The following is a 16,901-nucleotide window of genomic DNA, read 5'->3' on the forward strand; positions in this document are numbered from 1 at the left end:
AGACTTGGTCGTTCTGGTTTCAGATTCGGACGACGATCACGTTAGCATGTAGGATTGAGTGTTAGTGTGAGCTCCTCGAAACAAGATTAGTGTAGGAGTAGAGTCTTAGCTCTGACTGTAAGGCCCGAGTTTTTAAGTTTATGCTAAGTGAATAAACTTCTTATTCACGATTAGGGTTGATGTAATGTGAAGGGAAACCTGAACGAAAGTTTATTAAATGAAATATATTTATGAAGGAGAAAGTTCAGGAAAAGTCAAAGGATTGTATCGAAGTCGATTTAAGTTATAGCACGACTAATATTCGCATTTAAAACCTAGGACAAGAACCTTAGGAAACAAAACTATGTTCCAGCTTTGGAACACTATAGGAATATAATTTCCAACAAACTTCCAGCTTTGGAACACTGTAGGAATTTAGTCCAAAAATCTTTAGAGAAATATTAGAACTTCTCTTTTTCCATATATCACAATCATTTCGAGGCGAAACTCTAGGATCTACGAACGTCCGATTCCAATCATCGGAAGTTTGCCGAAACCGAATCCCTGGTTTTTTCAAAACCCTAGAATCAACCGTCAATGAAGACTTTTTCTATTCAGAGCTTCAAATGAAGATTCTACACGCGTACACCCATTTCTCTTGATGATTTCAATCTTTCTTCAGAAGGAAGTTTTCCATTCCGACATTCGATGCAAAAAGTAACTTATCGGGTAAAATAGTTTTACACCGACTTTGCATTAGTCACCTAAAATATAAGGAGACCTCATTTTAGTTTTGGAATTCTTTCGCCAAAACCTATCTTAGAATTCATGGAGAATGAAGCCGGAAAAATCAGATTCGCGAAACTTTCATTTTACCGCGTTTTGCCAACCTCTATATATAGCCAAGAAATGAGAAAATATCACAAATTTCCACCATTTCTCTCCAAAACCTGCGAATTTGCTAAGAGGAAGAAGGAAGAAGAGCTTTTGTTCATTTCTTGCTTGATCGTCGATCAATCAGTTGCTGCTTCAAGGCTTCGAGGTATAGTCGCTAATCCTTACCTCTGATCGCTTTTTCCATAACTTTTCTGTAGAGTTTTCTGAGCTGATAGTTTATGGGTTTTTGCAAAACTATCCTGAATCTTTCATTTCTGATTCTAAACCTCTTCTATATGTGCCCAAGATCACTTCTGCCGGGTTAGATTTTCCGTTGTGTCGCCGGAATTCCGCCGGAATCAATTTGAACCTAAAATACCCATTTTTGGAGTTTTTGGTGTAAAGCTTCAACCTTTAGGCTGAAAACTATCGCCTTAGCTTAGTGCTAGTAGGATTAGTTGTCATAAACGTCGTTGGTGACGTCCCTGCAAAATTTTATTTTTGGGATTTCAGTTTTGAAAATCCTAAGTTAAAAATCATGACCAAAATACCCCTGCGACAGTTTTTGATCCGATAATTTTTCCGAGTTCAGAATACCCTTAGTTACGGCTTATGAAAGCATAGGAACCAAGTTTGATCGAAGAAAAATCGAGCCCCATAATTAACCAAAGTGGCCGAGCCCTATAGGGGGGAGGAGGAAAATTTCCTTTTCCGAAAACTTGTCTTTTCGCGCTAGATTATCGTACCTTAGAGTATAGATTACTTCGAGTAACCTTAGTAAGTATCGATAGCTTAGTTTCCGATAGATTCTGATAGTATTCTGTGTTTTTATTGTAAAGGTGCTTTTGAGGATTTCCCCGAGGACCAACACTTTGAGTGCGAGGAAGCACTAGTTGATCATTCTGGAGAACTTTCAGGTGAGGGCTTCTCACTGAATCTCTAGTTAATGCTTAGGGTCGATGTTTCGACATTGTTTACTGTTTATGCACAGGAATTGTGTGTGATTGGAAAATGTTTTCTGAGGCTTCGACTGACAATGTAGATGATTCATCTACTGAATGTTTTTGAGATTGTCTTACATGCTATGTGCTATGTGGGTAATCTAGGATGTGTGGTGCATGCTTTATATGCTAAGTGCTAAGTGTTTATGATGCGATTTATTGATATATGACATGTTGTTGATTGTGATGATTTAAATATGCTCTGTACTGGAATCTGAGATTCTGAACGGTGAGAATAGCGGGCAGGTCATGCCGATTTTATTTTGAGAGTTTTGAGAAAGTTTGATAGGACGAACGAGGTTCGGGCCTTGTATAGGGTTTATGGATCGAGACATTCTCTGGAGTCATTTGGGGATTCGAAGATCCCGAGAACTTATAGGAATTGCGATAAGACTAAAAAGGATATTATTTTGAAAAGAAAATTCATAAGACATTAAACAACCTCTAAATCTTTAAGTAAGGGTAATAATCTCGAAAGGAGGCTTTGGATGAAAATCATAGTTTTGGAAAACGAGAAGTGTCGTCGGATCCAAGTGTTGAGTCTGTTGTTGTTGTGCTGTTGGAGCAGCGTTTGTTGTTGTGCTGTTGGAGCAGCGTTTGTTGTCGTGCTGTTGGAGCAGCGATGTGGTTGGGCTATCCTGGGGATAAGTCCGGGGAACCGTTAGTTCCCGAGTATGTGATACTCTTGTGCTGTTGGAGCAGCGATGTGTGTTGTGAAGTGTGTCTTTTGTCGCAGAATCGACTTTACCTTAGGGTAAGCTTTTAGAAACTTTAATTTACCTAGAACACGTGGCGACGTGTCGAGTGAGATCGGAGACGTTGGTTGACTAATCATCCTGCATTCATGCAACATTAATGGGGTATTAACACAGGACGTACTCTGGACCTCGTCTGATTCCAAAATGGTCATAAGACCCGGATTTCCGTGATAGAGCGTCTGTAGACGTCTCTTGTAGCAGACCGAAATGGCAGACCTACGGGTTACGGCTGATCTGACTACCGTTGTTGTTGGAGTAAGAGGCACGCGGGCCGAAATGGCACCACCGTGGCTGGTGAAGGGCTGATCCGTTGATGTCCATCCGTTCCGGATTGCATATTGGTTGACTGGGTTAACCTGCATACATATCACGCAACATGCATACTGACTTAGTTGATGAGTGTGGTTGCTATTTGATAAACTTACTTGGAACATGCTAATTGTTATTATTGTCGTTATGATTTTGTGGAACATGCAACCCTAGGAATGATATCTCTAGTTATAAGCCTAAGTGGCTATCTATTATTTGTACCTATTGGGTTTATTATCTACATAGTTCTTTAGAGTTGACCCTCGCGTCTTCTGTGTGTGTTTTGGCGGACAACGCCTTTTGTCAGATGAATATTGCGGATTGGTACACCATGGTCCACCCTTAGGGGGGGATTAGGTATAAGATGATCGATCAGGACGACCCCGGGTCGTGGGTGGTTGACCCCGCGAGCCATCGAGCGACGTATTCGGGGCGCATCATGGAGGACCACGTGGACAGTGGAGGACTCTTGAGGTCAGGAGTGTTGAGGCGATGCTCTATCAGCTTCAACTTGCCACCGGGCGTTCACTGCGGACCAGGATTCGGAGGACCACCGCCGCCACCGTCATCTTCAGAGGAGGAGGATCCCTCAGAGGAGATTCCAGTGGGAGTGCCTTCGGCAGGGTCTAGTGCACCCACCGTTATGATCATCGATGATCAGGGTTCGGGCCCTAAGCCCGGGAGTGCCTTCGGCAGGGTCTAGTGCACCCACCCGCGTGCCTTTTGAGTGTTGGTATGAGCTCCTCGAGTTAGGATTAGTGTAGGAGTAGAGTTTTAGCTCTTACGGTCTTGCTTCATTTGTTACGTAGGGGACAGGGTAGATCCGCCTATAGCTTTTTGTGTGGTTTCCTTACGGGAATCACAGAGAGTTGGTTGGACTTAGGAGGTCTTATTTTCAGGCCATTGGGTCAGATGATTCTCAGTTTTGAGGGATGGTGTTGCGGGCACTTCACCCTTTTCATTTGGTTTGTATATATTGCCTACGGGCGTTGCACTTTTCTTTCGTCACTGGAGGTTACTCGTGACGAGGTTGCTACTACAGCGAAGGCTGTTTATATATTGTATATTAGTTCTATTGCTTTTCGCTTTTGGGTTTTATTTAATTCAGTCTTGTCTTAGTTATTATCGGAAAAAAAATATTTCACGTTTTTCCGCATTAAGTTTACTTTTGGTTACTAAAGTGACACCACCGAAATCGGGGTGTTACATTGTGGTATCAGAGCCGACCTCTCCCAGTACGGTGTGGTTCGAGGACGAACCAAGCGGAAGTTGGTGGGCCTGTGATGCCTTGAGCTGACGAGGGCGAGGATTGATCGCCTTCTATGTGGAGGGACGCACCACACCCGAACAAGAGGTATTCCGAGACTGTGTAGGGATGGACTATACAGTTGAGGAGGGCATATATGATTTGATTGTACTACCCATAACAACAAGTTGCAACTTCTTTTCGGGAGCCCAACTCAGAAGAACTCCATGGTTAAGTGTGCTAGCCTTGGAGCAATATTATGATGGGTGACCTCCTGGGAAGTTTTCCCAGGAAGCGCGCGAGTGAGGACAAAGCGTTCTGAAAAGACTCGTGTTGTTACCGTGAGGCCAGTCGTCAAGTCAGGATGTTACAATGTGGTATCAGAGCCCGGTCGAGTCTTTCGGGAGTTGTTGGGGAATAGGTCTTCTGTGCTAGGTTGTGTGACTCTGCAAAGAGTGAAAATTGATTGTCTGCAAGCGATTTTTCGCTTAAAAATTGATTGAAGTTATTGCTTACTCATATTGTATAGTGATGCTAGATGCTATCTTATGATAAGTACTGACTGTTTGCTTCCTTTAACAGAATATGGTGAATACTAACCAGCTAGCTGAGATGATGGCCACTATGGCCCAAGCGGTAACAGCGCAGGCCCAAGCGGTAACAGCGCAGGCAAACGATAATGCCATGAGGCGTGCTACTGAAGAAGCACGTGAACAGCATCAGCGCCAGAGGGAAGTCACTCTGGACCAGAACAAAGGCCTCCATGACCTCAAGAGGCAAAACCCACCAAAGTTCTCTGGTGGTACTGATCCAGATGCAGCGGATCTCTGGATCCAGGAAATCGAGAAGATTTTCGGCGTTCTGCAGACTGTAGAGGGTGCCAAGGTGGGCATGGCGACTTATCTTCTGCTGGGAGATGCTGAATACTGGTGGAAGGGCACCAGGGGGATCATGGAAGCCAACCATGAAGAAATTAACTGGAACTCGTTCCGGACCGCATTCTTGGAAAAGTATTTTCCGACAAGTGCCCGGGATGAGAGGGAGGCGCAGTTTCTGACACTCCGTCGGGGAGGTATGTCTGTACCGGAATTTGCTTCGAAGCTGGAGTCTTTGGCAAAGCATTTCCAATTCTTTAATGATCATGTTGATGAGCGCTACATGTGCAAGCGCTTCGTGAATGGACTGAGACCCGATATTGAGGACTCAGTGAGGCCACTGGGAATCATGCGATTCCAATCATTGGTGGAGAAAGCCACGGAAGTGGAGCTGATGAAGAACCGGAGGTTGAACCGGGCTGGAACTGGAGGGCCGATGAGGTCGAGCTCTCAGAATAATCAGAACAGGGGAAGGTTTCAGAACAGGAGGCCGTATCAGCGCCCTGCTGGTAGAGGGTTTGCATCAGGATCTTACAGGCCCATGGTGGGTGCTGCTGGTGGTTCAGGAGGTCAGACTCAGAACCAGGAACTGATTTGCTTCAAGTGTGGGAAGTCAGGGCATTATGCTCGTGATTGTCCCGACACGAGGCCTCAATGTTACAACTGTAATAAGCTGGGGCATACTGCGGCACAGTGTAAGGTACCAAAGGCGGAACTAACCGTCAACACAGCTCGAGGGAAGCGTCCTGCTGCGAAGGCGAGAGTCTACACCATGGATGGTGAGGATGCTGAGGGAGTCGATGGACTGATTAGAGGCGACTGCGGGATTGACGGTAATCTTCTATCCGTACTTTTTGATTCCGGTGCAACGCATTCTTTTATCTCTAGAGAGTGTGCGATCAGATTAAGACTTCCTATTACTGCTTTGAGCTTCGATCTGATAGTTGCTACTCCTGCCAAGACTCTACTTGCTAATTCAGCATGCATGTATTATCCGATAACATACAACAATAGGATCTACCATGCTAACCTAGTATGCCTAACTCTTAAGAACCTAGATGTTATCCTAGGAATGGATTGGTTGTCCCGCTATCATTGTCTTTTGGACTGCAACCGAAAGAGAGTGGTATTCCCTGATTCGGATCTTTCCGAGTATCTATCTGCCAATCACATCAGCGTCGCTTTGAACGAGGGATCTCAGGAGTATTCTGTTTTGCTAAGCTTGGAGAGCAAAGGGAACCCAGAAGTTGGCAGTATTCCAGTGGTGAAAGAATTCACGGATGTTTTTCCTGGCGATGTACCTGGATTGCCGCCTGTGCGCGACATTGAGTTTGCTATAGACATCGTACCGGAAACAGGGCCGATTTCGATTGCACCATATCGTATGGCACCTGCGGAGCTAGTGGAATTGAAGTCCCAACTCGAAGATTTTCTGTCGAAGGGATTCATACGACCAAGCGTTTCACCTTGGGGAGCGCCAGTCTTATTGGTGAAGAAGAAGGACGGGAAGTCGAGATTATGTGTCGACTACCGACAATTGAACAAGGTAACCGTCAAGAATAGGTATCCGTTACCTAGAATTGATGATTTGATGGATCAACTGCGAGGAGCTACAATATTCTCGAAGATCGACCTGAAGTCGGGTTATCATCAAATCAGAGTCAAGACCGAGGATATTCAGAAGACGGCATTCAGAACCCGTTATGGACACTATGAGTACTTAGTGATGCCATTTGGGGTGACAAATGCGCCGGCAATATTCATGGCTTACATGAATATGACTTTCCATACATTCCTGGATCGATTCGTCGTGGTGTTTATCGACGACATTCTGATCTACTCAAAGAATGATGAAGACCATGAGGAGCACTTGCGACAAGTTTTACAAGTGCTGAGGGAGAAGGAGTTGTATGCCAATCCTTCTAAGTGCGAATTTTGGCTCAAAGAGGTAAAATTCTTAGGCCATGTGATCTCTAAGGAGGGGATAGCTGTGGATCCAACAAAGGTAGAGACCGTATTGTCGTGGGAACGGCCGAAGACAGTGACGGAGATCAGAAGTTTTGTCGGTTTGGCGGGATACTATCGTCGTTTCATCGAGAACTTCGCGAAGATTGTTGGACCTTTGACTCAACTGACGAGGAAGGACCAACCTTTTGCATGGACTGAAGCGTGCGAAACTAGTTTTCAGACGATGAAGGAACGGTTGACGACGTCACCTGTACTCGTCTTACCGCAACCGGAGGAACCTTATGAGGTATACTGTGATGCTTCGCATCAAGGTTTGGGATGTGTGCTGATGCAACATCGGAAGGTGGTTGCTTATGCTTCAAGACAACTGAAGGTGCATGAGAAGAATTATCCGACTCATGACTTGGAACTAGCTGCAATCGTATTTGCGCTGAAGATTTGGAGACATCACTTATATGGATGCAATTTTACCATATTCAGTGATCATAAGAGCTTGAAGTACTTGTTTGAGCAGAAGGAGCTGAACATGAGGCAGCGCCGGTGGATGGAATTTCTCAAAGATTACGAGTTCACTCTGCAATATCATCCTGGAAAGGCGAATGTTGTTGCTGATGCCTTGAGCAGGAAGATGCACATCTCGTCGATGATGGTGAAGGAGCTGCAGCTGTTAGAGCAATTTCGAGATTTGAGCTTGGATGTGAAATTATCCGAGGGAGAACTGAAGTTCGGGATGATCAGAATTACCAATGGGTTGATGGAGGAAATCCGAGACCAACAGTTACAAGATGAGTTTCTGCTCGGGAAAAGAAATTTGGTAAGTCAAGGTAAGGACCGAGAATTCAAGGTGGGAAGTGACGATATCCTACGGTGCAAGGATAGGGTTTGTGTACCTAACAACCCTGACTTGAGAAGGTTGATTATGGATGAAGGTCACAAGAGCAAGTTAAGCATTCATCCTGGAATGAAGAAGATGTACCAGGACTTGAAGGTGAATTTTTGGTGGCCAGGAATGAAAAGACAAGTGGCTGAGTATGTAGCTGCATGTCTGACATGTCAGAAGGCGAAGGTGGAGCATCAGAAGTCTTCAGGTATGCTACAAAGCTTGGATGTGCCAGAATGGAAATGGGATAGGATATCGATGGATTTCGTCGTGGCTTTGCCAAGAACTCAGAAGGGATACGATTCTATTTGGGTAATCGTGGATCGACTGACTAAGTCGGCTCATTTCGTACCGGTGAGGACTACGTACAACGTGGAGAAACTATCAGAGTTATATATAGCGGAGATTGTACGACTTCACGAAGTACCGACAAGTATTGTATCCGATCGAGACCCGAAGTTTACATCACATTTTTGGGGAGCTCTTCAAGAAGCTTTGGGAACGAGGCTGAGACTAAGTTCTGCCTATCATCCGCAGACTGATGGACAGACTGAGAGAACTATTCAGTCGTTGGAGGATTTGCTACGCGCTTGCGTTCTGGACAACAAGGGCAGTTGGGATACCTTATTGCCATTGATTGAGTTCACATACAACAACAGTTTTCATACGAGCATTGGTATGGCACCGTATGAGGCTTTGTATGGCCGCAAGTGTAGAACACCTTTGTGTTGGTACCAAAACAGAGAAAATCTGTTGGTAGGACCGGAACTTCTGCAACAGACCACTGAGAAGATCAAGCAGATCAGAGAGAAGATGAGGACTTCTCAGAGTAGACAGAAGAGTTATGCAGATCAGAGGCGCAGAACTCTGGAGTTCGAAGAAGGAGATCATGTATTTCTGAGAGTTACTCAGACGACGGGTGTTGGTCGAGCAATCAAGTCAAAGAAGCTTACGCCCAAGTTCATTGGACCGTATCAGATCACTCGTCGAATTGGACCAGTCGCATATCAGATTGCACTACCTCCATTTTTATCAAATATTCATGATGTATTCCACGTGTCACAACTGAGGAAATATATTGCGGATCCGACACATGTTATCGAGCTGGATGATATTGAGTTGAAGGATGATCTGTCTTTCGAGACACCGCCAATTAGCATTGGTGACACCAGGATAAAACAGTTGAGAGGGAAAGAGATCGAGTTAGTGAAGGTCATTTGGAATAAAGACACTGGTGATGCGACATGGGAGCTGAAGGAGAAGATTCAAGAACAGTATCCAGAACTTTTTACTAACCCTTAAGTGTCGAGGTCGAAACTTTCTTTTTGGAGGGTAGTAATGTAAGGCCCGAGTTTTTAAGTTTATGCTAAGTGAATAAACTTCTTATTCACGATTAGGGTTGATGTAATGTGAAGGGAAACCTGAACGAAAGTTTATTAAATGAAATATATTTATGAAGGAGAAAGTTCAGGAAAAGTCAAAGGATTGTATCGAAGTCGATTTAAGTTATAGCACGACTAATATTCGCATTTAAAACCTAGGACAAGAACCTTAGGAAACAAAACTATGTTCCAGCTTTGGAACACTATAGGAATATAATTTCCAACAAACTTCCAGCTTTGGAACACTGTAGGAATTTAGTCCAAAAATCTTTAGAGAAATATTAGAACTTCTCTTTTTCCATATATCACAATCATTTCGAGGCGAAACTCTAGGATCTACGAACGTCCGATTCCAATCATCGGAAGTTTGCCGAAACCGAATCCCTAGTTTTTTCAAAACCCTAGAATCAACCGTCAATGAAGACTTTTTCTATTCAGAGCTTCAAATGAAGATTCTACACGCGTACACCCATTTCTCTTGATGATTTCAATCTTTCTTCAGAAGGAAGTTTTCCATTCCGACATTCGATGCAAAATGTAACTTATCGGGTAAAATAGTTTTACACCGACTTTGCATTAGTCACCTAAAATATAAGGAGACCTCATTTTAGTTTTGGAATTCTTTCGCCAAAACCTATCTTAGAATTCATGGAGAATGAAGCCGGAAAAATCAGATTCGCGAAACTTTCATTTTACCGCGTTTTGCCAACCTCTATATATAGCCAAGAAATGAGAAAATATCACAAATTTCCACCATTTCTCTCCAAAACCTGCGAATTTGCTAAGAGGAAGAAGGAAGAAGAGCTTTTGTTCATTTCTTGCTTGATCGTCGATCAATCAGTTGCTGCTTCAAGGCTTCGAGGTATAGTCGCTAATCCTTACCTCTGATCGCTTTTTCCATAGCTTTTCTGTAGAGTTTTCTGAGCTGATAGTTTATGGGTTTTTGCAAAACTATCCTGAATCTTTCATTTCTGATTCTAAACCTCTTCTATATGTGCCCAAGATCACTTCTGCCGGGTTAGATTTTCCGTTGTGTCGCCGGAATTCCGCCGGAATCAATTTGAACCTAAAATACCCATTTTTGGAGTTTTTGGTGTAAAGCTTCAACCTTTAGGCTGAAAACTATCGCCTTAGCTTAGTGCTAGTAGGATTAGTTGTCATAAACGTCGTTGTTGACGTCCCTGCAAAATTTTATTTTTGGGATTTCAGTTTTGAAAATCCTAAGTTAAAAATCATGACCAAAATACCCCTGCGACAGTTTTTGATCCGATAATTTTTCCGAGTTCAGAATACCCTTAGTTACGGCTTATGAAAGCATAGGAACCAAGTTTGATCGAAGAAAAATCGAGCCCCATAATTAACCAAAGTGGCCGAGCCCTATAAGGGGGAGGAGGAAAATTTCCTTTTCCGAAAACTTGTCTTTTCGCGCTAGATTATCGTACCTTAGAGTATAGATTACTTCGAGTAACCTTAGTAAGTATCGATAGCTTAGTTTCCGATAGATTCTGATAGTATTCTGTGTTTTTATTGTAAAGGTGCTTTTGAGGATTTCCCCGAGGACCAACACTTTGAGTGCGAGGAAGCACTAGTTGATCATTCTGGAGAACTTTCAGGTGAGGGCTTCTCACTGAATCTCTAGTTAATGCTTAGGGTCGATGTTTCGACATTGTTTACTGTTTATGCACTGGAATTGTGTGTGATTGGAAAATGTTTTCTGAGGCTTCGGCTGACAATGTAGATTATTCATCTACTGAATGTTTTTGAGATTGTCTTACATGCTATGTGCTATGTGGGTAATCTAGGATGTGTGGTGCATGCTTTATATGCTAAGTGCTAAGTGTTTATGATGCGATTTATTGATATATGACATGTTGTTGATTGTGATGATTTAAATATGCTCTGTACTGGAATCTGAGATTCTGAACGGTGAGAATAGCGGGCAGGTCATGCCGATTTTATTTTGAGAGTTTTGAGAAAGTTTGATAGGACGAACGAGGTTCGGGCCTTGTATAGGGTTTATGGATCGAGACATTCTCTGGAGTCATTTGGGGATTCGAAGATCCCGAGAACTTATAGGAATTGCGATAAGACTAAAAAGGATATTATTTTGAAAAGAAAATTCATAAGACATTAAACAACCTCTAAATCTTTAAGTAAGGGTAATAATCTCGAAAGGAGGCTTTGGATGAAAATCATAGTTTTGGAAAACGAGAAGTGTCGTCGGATCCAAGTGTTGAGTCTGTTGTTGTTGTGCTGTTGGAGCAGCGTTTGTTGTTGTGCTGTTGGAGCAGCGTTTGTTGTCGTGCTGTTGGAGCAGCGATGTGGTTGGGCTATCCTGGGGATAAGTCCGGGGAACCGTTAGTTCCCGAGTATGTGATACTCTTGTGCTGTTGGAGCAGCGATGTGTGTTGTGAAGTGTGTCTTTTGTCGCAGAATCGACTTTACCTTAGGGTAAGCTTTTAGAAAGTTTAATTTACCTAGAACACGTGGCGACGTGTCGAGTGAGATCGGAGACGTTGGTTGACTAATCATCCTGCATTCATGCAACATTAATGGGGTATTAACACAGGACGTACTCTGGACCTCGTCGGATTCCAAAATGGTCATAAGACCCGGATTTCCGTGATAGAGCGTCTGTAGACGTCTCTTGTAGCAGACCGAAATGGCAGACCTACGGGTTACGGCTGATCTGACTACCGTTGTTGTTGGAGTAAGAGGCACGCGGGCCGAAATGGCACCACCGTGGCTGGTGAAGGGCTGATCCGTTGATGTCCATCCGTTCCGGATTGCATATTGGTTGACTGGGTTAACCTGCATACATATCACGCAACATGCATACTGACTTAGTTGATGAGTGTGGTTGCTATTTGATAAACTTACTTGGAACATGCTAATTGTTATTATTGTCGTTATGATTTTGTGGAACATGCAACCCTAGGAATGATATCTCTAGTTATAAGCCTAAGTGGCTATCTATTATTTGTACCTATTGGGTTTATTATCTACATAGTTCTTTAGAGTTGACCCTCGCGTCTTCTGTGTGTGTTTTGGCGGACAACGCCTTTTGTCAGATGAATATTGCGGATTGGTACACCATGGTCCACCCTTCGGGGGGATTAGGTATGAGATGATCGATCAGGACGACCCCGGGTCGTGGGTGGTTGACCCCGCGAGCCATCGAGCGACGTATTCGGGGCGCATCATGGAGGACCACGTGGACAGTGGAGGACTCTTGAGGTCAGGAGTGTTGAGGCGATGCTCTATCAGCTTCAACTTGCCACCGGGCGTTCACTGCGGACTAGGATTCGGAGGAGCACCGCCGCCACCGTCATCTTCAGAGGAGGAGGATCCCTCAGAGGAGATTCCAGTGGGAGTGCCTTCGGCAGGGTCTAGTGCACCCACCGTTGCGATCATCGATGATCAGGGTTCGGGCCCTAAGCCCGTGAGTCCAGCATCGGAGCGCACTGCGGTTGCGAGGGGAGGACGGATAGGGTTGGTAGACTTGGTCGTTCTGGATTCTGATTCAGACGACGATCATGCTAGCACATAGTTTTGAGTGTTGGTATGAGCTCCTCGAGTTAGGATTAGTGTAGGAGTAGAGTTTTAGCTCTGACGGTCTTGCTTCATTTGTTACGTAGGGGACAGGGTAGATCCGCCTATAGCTTTTTGTGTGGTTTCCTTACGGGAATCACAGAGAGTTGGTTGGACTTAGGAGGTCTTATTTTCAGGCCATTGGGTCAGCTTATTCTCAGTTTTGAGGGATGGTGTTGCGGGCACTTCACCCTTTTCATTTGGTTTGTATATATTGCCTACGGGCGTTGCACTTTTCTTTCGTCACTGGAGGTTACTCGTGACGAGGTTGCTACTACAGCGGGGGCTGTTTATATATTGTATATTAGTTCTATTGCTTTTCGCTTTTGGGTTTTATTTAATTCAGTCTTGTCTTAGTTATTATTGAAAAAAAAATATTTCACGTTTTTCCGCATTAAGTTTACTTTTGGTTACTAAAGTGACGCCACCGAAATCGGGGTGTTACACTGACCGTCATGTTTTCTATTTGGGGACAGGGTAGTTTCCCGCCTATAGCTTTTTGTGTGGTTTCTTTACGGGAATCACAGAAAGTTGGTTGGACTTAGGAGGTATTCTTTCAGACCGTTTGGGCTAACTTATTCTCATTTTTGAGGGATAGTGTTGCGAACACTTGACCTTCCTTTTGGATTTTACATTTGCCTACGGGCGTTACTTTCAACTACTTTCCGTCACTGGAGGTTTACTCGTGACGTGGTTTGCTACTTACAGCGGGGGCTGTATTTATATTATACATTAGTTCTGTTATCTTTTGTTGGGAGTTTATTTCTTTCAGTCTTTGGTTCTATTATCAAAAAAAAAAATATAATTCACGTTTTCCGCTTAAACTTTCTTTTTGGTTACTAAAGTGACGCCACCGAAATCGGGGTGTTACAGCCTTCGCCACGCGTTGCGCCCTGAAGTGACACAAAAGTCGGCGAATCCAAGGAATCTCAACCACTATCCTTGGGATGTCCTTTCGAATCACAGTAGAGCCTGACAATTTGAATTCAAACCAATAAGCTTCAACAGTTGTAACTTTTCATTTAATGCGCTGCTTTCGTGCCCCGAAATCTGCGCCACACTCCCTTGAGTGATCATTCCACCTTTGCCATGATGAGGCACGATTTCCCAACCGCTGCTTATTCCAACTTTTAAAATCTCCTTCCCTCACTCATTCACCACTTCTGAAATTCCCACAATCTGTTGAAATTGACTAACTAGCACCCTCTTCCTTTCCCATCTTTATCCTTCCTCCTAGCAAAAATGACTCCCCAACGCCGCACCAAAGGTTCCTCTTGATCCCGCAGCGCCGCTCCCGCATCTCCTTCTCCAGTTAACCCTCCCCCCTCCGGGGGATTTCCCCTTACTGAAAATGAAAAGAACGCCTTCGGCACCAAATCCTCGCCACCTTACCCCAGTCCATAACTCAAGACCCCACTTAGGAGGCCATCTACCAACCTTCAGAGCAGTCCACTGACAAGTCCATTGCCGAGACAACCCGCCAGGCTAGCGGGCTTTGCCACGAGAAGTCCCTCGAAGATGTCCCCATCATCGGTCGAGGCTTGGAAATCCGCCGTCCCTGGCAGCACCGCACGATCGAACAAGGCGTGAAACAACCCCACTTCTTTTATGTTTACGAGTACCTCTTCCTCGATTTGTGGATCAAACTTCCCTTCTCCTCTTTCCTCTGCCAGGTTATGAGGGAAATCAATGTAGCCCTAAGGCAACTTCATTTGAATGCATGGGCCTTCATTCGGTGCTTTGAGATTCTCTGCAACGCTGTCGGTCTTGAAGCGAAAACCTCCCATTTTTTCTACTTCTACGGCGTGGAGCCAAAATCCTTGAAGACCCCAACTCCTGGGTGGGTCTCTCTGAAATCTCGTACGGGCCGGAAGAGCCTCTACCCTTACAAGAGCAACATCAAGAAGGGACCCGGGCGCCGGTACTTCCGCATACTCGTACATCCTACCTACCCTGAAGCTTTCAACCGCCGGGACGAGACCGCTCTGTTCCCTTTTTACTGGACCGAGAGTCCTCGCGAAGTCCTGCAACCGTCTGACACATCACGGAGTGATGAAGATAAAGCCATCCTTGGCTTTTTCACTGGGCTCCCCATCCTTGAGTGCTCACAGTTGCTCGAAGCCGCTCGCAAAAACGCCCTCCGCTCACTTTTAGGAGGAATGAACTTTACCGAGGTTGCGCTCAAGCGCGCTCTAGCTGCTGACTCACTTGAGTTTCCTCCCGTTTTTAACACTAACAGGATTAAGTGGAAACATGCTGTCGCGGATGCTGATGCCGAGGTTGCCGCTTCTCCTCAAAACAAACGGACCAAAAGATCCGGTGCTGCCCCTTCTGAAACGGCCATGGCGGCCCCAAACGTCGTTGCCACGGGGTCTGGCGATTCAATAGCAGACCCCATCCTTCCGCAGAAGATTGACGAGCCGGCTCCGATGTCCACCGGCGATGGTGTCCAACCTTTGTAAGGCCCAAGTTTTAACGCTTTGGATAAGTGAATAAAATAAAAGAGTTATTTGATTAAGATAAATTTGAGAAGGAAAAAGGTTCAGGAAAAGTCCAAGAATTTATCGAAGAACCGAAAGAGTTATAGCACGACTAACATACGCTTAATCCTAGGTCAAAGGTATTAGTGAATAGTTAATTTACGCTTTAGGACACGATGGAAACTAATTCCAAAAATCCTCAGAGAAATGTTAGAACTTCTCTTTTCCGTCCTTAAACAATCATTTCGATGCGAAATCCTGGAAAGTACGAACGTCAAATTCCAATTCTCGGAAGTTTGCCGAAACGGAATCCCTGATAGTTCGAGAAAACCTAAGATCGACAGACGATGAAGACTTTTTCTATTCGGAGCTGCAAAAGAAGATTCCACCCGCGTTCTCCTATTTCTCTCATCATTCCTAATCTTTCTTCAGAAGGAAGTTTTCTCATCCGACGATCACTGCAAAAAGTAGTTTTTCGGGATAATCCGACTTACACCGACTTATGCCGATTTTGGATCTTTTGGTTTAATTCCAAGAATCCTGTTTTGAGTTCTGGAATTCTGTCGCCAGAACCTATCTTAGAATGCGCAGAGGAACGCGCAGGAAAAATCGGAATCGCAAAAAAATCATTTTTCCGTTTTTTCCAAAACCTATAAATAGCTTGAAAATTAGATTTTTGCAAAAAAATACCCATTTTCCCTCCCCCAAAACCGTGAGCAGCTAGAGAGAAAGAGAGGATCCGGATTTTCGCGAATCTTTGCCCGTTTTCTTCACCGATCGTTGCTAATCGAAGACCTTGAGGTAGGTAAACTATATCTCGCTTCTGATCGTCAGATCTGTCGACTTTTTCTATGTTTTTCTGAGCTCAAAGTTTGGAGCATTTTGTAAAACTGTCCAAATAAGCTGATTTCAGCGTCTAAACTTCTTCCCTGCATGCTCCTGAGCGTGTTCTGCGGATTAGATTTTGTCGAATGTCGACGAAATGCCGCCGGGATCAATTTCTACCTTAAATACCCATTTTTCGGTAAAGTCGCAACCTTTAAGCTCTAATCTATCGACTTGGCTTAGTGCTAGTAGGATTTGTCGTCATAAACGTCGTTGTGGACGTCTCCATCCAATCTGTTTTTCAAAAATCCAATTTTGAAATTCTGAGCTAAAAATAATGACCAAACTACCCCTATATCAGTTTTCGATCCGAAAATTTTTCCGAGCCTAGAACCGTCTTAGTTACGGCTTATGTTAACCTAGGAACCAAGTTTGATCGAAGAAAAATCGACCCTCCCAATTAAGGAAAGTGGCCGAGAGCTATACCAAGGGGGAAGGAAATCCGACTTTTTCGAAAACTTGTCTTAACGCGTTAGATTGTCGTACCACAGAGTTTGTAATGTAACGTGTAACCCTAGGACTTATTGCTTGCTGAGTTTCTGACTCAATGTGTTGATTTCTGTGATTTTGGCTTAAGGTTCTTTTGAGGAGTTTCCTGGAGATCAAGGCGAGGAACGTGAAGGAGGTTGTGAGGAAAACGCTGGAGGAGTTACAGGTGAGGGCTACTCTCT

This window comes from Lotus japonicus, chromosome 3 (genome assembly GCF_012489685.1).
Source record: "Lotus japonicus ecotype B-129 chromosome 3, LjGifu_v1.2".
Lineage (NCBI taxonomy): Eukaryota > Viridiplantae > Streptophyta > Magnoliopsida > Fabales > Fabaceae > Lotus > Lotus japonicus.